The sequence below is a fragment of the Cibotium barometz genome, chromosome 9, assembly GCF_041138505.1.
Source record: "Cibotium barometz isolate CiBa-2024 chromosome 9, ASM4113850v1, whole genome shotgun sequence".
Classification (NCBI taxonomy): domain Eukaryota; kingdom Viridiplantae; phylum Streptophyta; class Polypodiopsida; order Cyatheales; family Cibotiaceae; genus Cibotium; species Cibotium barometz.
In genome coordinates this window covers 23,720,332-23,725,686 of record NC_141054.1, presented here as the reverse complement: position 1 = coordinate 23,725,686, position 5,355 = coordinate 23,720,332, and the positions used below count along the sequence as shown (strand labels likewise).

Here is a 5,355-nt window from a genome sequence, read left to right as displayed (position 1 = left end):
CCTCTCCAGTTGTTGGGTCCAACCCTTTCTTCTCTTTGACCTTGGTCTCTTGCTCTAGTAGAGCTCCTTCTATCTCATTCTCTCCAATCTCCTCTGGACATTCATCTCTTCTCTTAACTAGCCCCCACAAATTTTTTTCATAAGCAAATACATGGTCTTTGTTTGCCATGTATGGAACGGCTCCCCATTAAATTTAGCTATTTCTTGTGCCGTTCTCATGATGATGTGAAGGGGGTCTTATCTCTTGATCCAATTCAAGATTCAAGGGCAGTATCTACCCTTTTACAACTCAAATTTGGTGTCTAATTGATGATTACAACAAGTTTATCAGTATGAATTCACTAAAAATTACATAAAGCCAAGGGTGACCGATCTCTGTACTGAATGGTTGAAGTATCAAACCATCTCCAAATTGTAATCTGAAGTGATAGGGATCTGTATTAGATACCCAATGGTAAATTTAAACCATCAATTGCACCAAAAAATAGTGATTAGTGTCAATTAATCATTGATTAGTGAAATAATCCCCTATTTTGTGTGTGCAAAAAATACATTGATTTGGAGGGATTAATTGGGGTAGTGATTGTGATGGAAAATTCAATTTGAACACGTAGACATGTGTAGCACCTTCTCAATGTTGGATTAGATCCACCAATGCTTAATTAGCACCTTAATTAGATAGATTAATTAAGTAATTTGCTAAGATAATTCACTGTTCATGTGCAAAAGATTGTCCCAACTTGGAGTCTTCAATTGATCCACTTGCATAAATCTAATCTCAAAATGCTTCTATATGTAGTAGATAAATGTTTTTAAATATGTTTTGAGCCCACAAACATCAAGATTGAAGCTTTAATCAAGAATTAATCAAGTGATTAATAGAGGCACTTCCCTAACTGTGCATAGTGCTGAATCTCACTGTAGACTTGATGAAATAAAAAACTGTCTTCACCAGCTTGTAGAGCATGCTTGAAAACCCCAGGCCTAGCTGGAATTAGACAAATTTGAAGCGAGTGCATTGCATGGAGCTTTTCCCCAAATCTGCTGGCACCTGCAAATCGCACCGCTGTCGCCGTTCTGCGCTGAAGTGCTGAAGTCTGCTGATTCCTTGGAGATGTGTGGAGGGATATTAGACTCAAATTGGATTTAAGGTTAGCAAGGTTTTCCTATATTCTTTTCAAGATTGAACTTACAGATTTACAAGTGGTTTTTTGAGGATATTAAGTTGTCCACATGAACTAAATATCTTGAGGATCTTGAGTTTTCCACATGAACTAAATTGATCACATCTAAAATCACAACAAGTAGTTTTGATACAAAGCATAAAAAAATTAGGCGTGAAAAACCAAGTTTTTCACGACCATGAATGTCTTAAAAAATTTATGCTAAAAATATTTCACGTATTTGGACTTCTGAGGTAACCAACCATTGTAAATAGGCTGTGGAACTTAATTGGTAGATTTGGCATTAAAAATTTGGGAAAAAAGTTCCTTGTGAAAAACCATAGTTTTTTAAGACCATGAGAATTTGGCTATTTCGTGCTTGACTATCTTATGATTTTCACGTTGTGATTATCTTTTGGAATAAATTATTTCTAAATGATGCCTAGTTTAGCCAATATGGAAATGATACTAATGAAAAGGGTAACCTTGAGTTTAAAGAATAAGTGGAAAAGTAGGACGTGAAAAACCAGAGTTATTCATGTTGTGAATAACTCAACGAACCACAGGTAGAGCACCTCCTCTCCAAACTCGCACAAGCATGGGTAGCTCATGAAGTTAAGTGGGCTGCTGAAATGGTCACCATAGCATGGTTTTTAGAGAGAGAAAGAATGCCTTGCAGTGTACGGCCGTTGGCTATGGCAACACGCGGGTGAACGTTGGTCCATCCTTGTCAACACAAGCAGAAGCAGAAGCAGAAGCAGAAGCAGAAGCATACAAGCCTGCATGGATCAAAAGAAGGCTTCCCCCCGCTTCAGAAAACATAAAAAACAATACCGTTGCTGAGCTTGATCCAGCCAGCAGACAGGGGGACTCTGCCTCTTACGCATCTCTTCTGCGTCGCTGTGTGAGTACAAAGGATTTACTGGAAGGTAAACATCTCCATTCTCTCATCGTCACGCATAAGCTTGAGCAAAACCCTAATCTGTGCAAGCTTCTCATAGAGCTTTATCAGAAATGCGGGGCTTCAGGCGAGGCTATGGCCTTCTTTGCCACAATCGACCGGCAGGACCCTGTCTTATGGAACTCCATTATCACTGTACACTCTCGGCTAGGGTTTCACCACATGGCCCTGCAGCTCTTTGTCCAAATGCTGCAAGAAGGCATCCTGCCATCAAAGGTAACCTTTGTTTGCATCATTCCTGTATGTGCCAAGATGGAAGCTTTAGATGAAGGGAGGCGACTGCACCGCCGCGTTTTGGACAGCGATTTTGCGTGTGATGTTGTCATCGGCACTGCCCTTGCCAACATGTATGGCAAGTGTGGTAGCCTTGATGACGCCTTGAAGGTGTTTAATCACATGCCTGTGCATGATGTGGTTGCATGGAATGCCATGATCACCATGTATGCCCAGCATGGGAAGGGAAAAGACGCCCTCCAACTCTTTGTTCGCATGCTGCTTGAGCAAGCCTTGCCAGATAGGGTCACATTTGTCAGCATTCTTGATGCATGCGCTGCTGAGAGTGTTGCTGCAGATGGCATGATGATGCACTACCTCATCGTATGGAGTGTGCTGGACTTAGATGTGGCTGTAGCAACTGCCCTGGTCCACATGTACGGGAAATGTGGTACATTTGATGATGCATGGATAGTGTTTGTTAGAATGTTAGAGCGAAGTGTGGTTTCATGGAACACCATGATTGCACTATGCACACAACAATCACAAGGGCGAGAGGTATCTGAAGTCTTTGCTCAAATGCTCTACGAAGGAGTAATGCCAGACAAGGTTACTTTTATCAGCATTCTGGATGCGTCCACCTGCCTAGCTCATGGCTTGCGAATACACACCTGCATGTTGGCTAGTGGTTTGAAGCTGGATGTCGTAATTTGGAATGCTCTTGTTACTATGTATGGCAAGTGTGGTGACTCCAAGAAGGCACGGCAGGTATTTGATAGGATACCTGACCGGAATCTTGTTTCGTGGAATGCCATGATGGGAGTGTATAACCAGCATGGGCAGGGAACGAAGGCTCTTCAGCTCTTTGACCAAATGCAGCAGGAAAAGATAGTACCAAACAAGGTTACATATATTACTATTCTGGCTGCTTGCAGTGGTCAGTCAGTTCTGACTGAAGGTAAGCGAGTGCATGCTCACATACGGGATAAATTTTCCATTGAGTCTGATATATCCGTGGGAACTGCTCTTGTCAACATGTATGGAAAGTGCGGCAGGCCGAAGGATGCTCGGGAGATATTTGATAAGTTCCTCGAACGGGATGTGGTTTTGTGGAGTGCTATAATTACAGTTTATGCACAGAATGATGAGGGCAAAGAGGCACTTGTGCTTGTGGAGCAAATGCAGCAAGAAGGAACTTTGCCAGACAAAGTGACGTATGTCAGCATTCTTGATGCGTGTGCTAGCCAGGCAGCCACAACAGAAGGCAAACACACACACAGGCGTATTCTTGACAGTGGTCTAGAATCGGATGTCATCGTGGGAACTGCCCTTGTCAATATGTATGGCAAGTGTGGCAGTGTAGAGAAAGCCCGTGAAATGTTTGACAAAATGCTAAAACGAAGCTCGATTTCATGGAATGCCATGCTTTCTGTCTATTCCATGCAAGGGCATGGCAAGCAGGCCCTTGCACTTTTTTGTGAGATGAAACGGAAAGCAGTAACTCCAGATAAGTCCACATTTGTCAGTGTCCTTGCAGCATGTAGTCATTGTGGTCTGCTTGATGAAGGCCGTGACTACTTTCACTCAATGCAGGAAGATTACGCCATATCACCGGTTCTTGACCACTACGTCTGCATGATTGACCTCTTTGGGAGGACCGGACATTTAGATGAGGCAGAGTATTTTCTTCGTGACATGCCAATCCAACCTACGGTAGCACCGTTTATGGCATTTCTTGGTGGTTGTCGGTACCAAGCTGATGTGAAGCGAGGGGAGCAAACTGCAATGCATGTGTTTGAGCTGGATCCAAAAAACCCTGCACCGTACGTTATGCTTTCGAATATATACTTGGCCACTGGCAGGGTCCGTGATGCGGAAGAGCTGATGAGTAGGATGAGGACCAAGGGTTTGAGAAGACGTCTAGGGTGTAGCTATATCGAGGTCAAGGGTAAAGTTCACAAGTTTTTGGCTGATGATCAACTTCATCCTCAAAGGGAGGAGATCTATGCCGAACTGCAGAATCTATCCAGAAGGATGGAAGGGCTCATTGGAGTCTACATGGCAAGGAGATGTTATGAGGAGGGGGAAGAACACCCTTCTTGTTATCACAGTGAAAAGTTGGCCGTTGTGTATGGACTTATCAGTACACCTTTGGGAACACCTCTTCTTGTAACCAAAAACTTGAAGATATGTGCTGATTGTCATTCAACATTAAAAGTTATATCCAAGCTAACTAAGCGAATGATTGTGGTAAGGGATGCTAATCGCTTTCATCATGTGACGGACGGAGTCTGCTCCTGTGCAGATTACTGGTAATATGTGCATTTAAAGGTTTAGGACACAGAGCTTACTAATTGTGTGGTTCATACCCATAATTCAGCTCACTCCACAAACTTAAGGAGCAGTATACATTCGAAATCATTTCTTAGCAAGTTCCCTTTATTGTTGACTGCATGTGTGATTCAACTACTATGTTTTCTATCCATATACTTCTTAGTAGCAACAAAATAGTCACCACACCACTTAAGTGGCTTGGAAATTAGATTCCATATGAAGTGATTTAAGGTTAAGTTGGCTTGGAAGTTAGAATCTATATGAAGCAATTTTTGTAGCAAGAGTGTACCCATTTTGCACTTGGTTTCTATGAACATTTAACTCTTTTAGTGGCAAGTTATTGTGATCTCCAAATGCATTTGCCTCACATTAAGTTCATTTAGTGTTTTTTATTTTTTGTTTCATATCCTCCAAAATATTGAGTCTATTGTTTTACAAAATATATCATCTGGACTCTCCCGTTGAAGACCAGTTGGTGCTTAAACAGAGAACACGTTGATTACATGTGGTCAACACTAATCATGAATGCTAGCATTAGTGTCTTTTGCAAATTGTTGCAAGATTAGTTGTCCTTTGTTGCGTTGGAGGTTAGTACCGTAGATTGAACCGTTGCTCTCATTTGTAGTGGAATATCCATCCAAGATAGTTTGCACGGAGTTGTGGGGATTTAAGGGACATTTACCT

The 5,355-nt window shown here is 42.0% G+C and overlaps 1 pseudogene across 2 annotated transcripts; it reads left to right on the top strand.

Moving 5' to 3' along the window:
- The first annotated feature begins 1,699 nt into the window (after window positions 1–1,699).
- Window positions 1,700–4,970, top strand: LOC147635347 (putative pentatricopeptide repeat-containing protein At3g13770, mitochondrial pseudogene; annotated as a pseudogene). 2 transcript variants are annotated; one of them, XR_015266640.1, is made up of 2 exons: window positions 1,955–2,092; window positions 2,176–4,970. The product of XR_015266640.1 is annotated as a putative pentatricopeptide repeat-containing protein At3g13770, mitochondrial pseudogene, transcript variant X2 (transcript). The 2 variants fall into 2 exon arrangements; XR_015266639.1 differs by having other exon boundaries at window positions 1,700–4,970.
- Window positions 4,971–5,355: the final 385 nt, after the last annotated feature.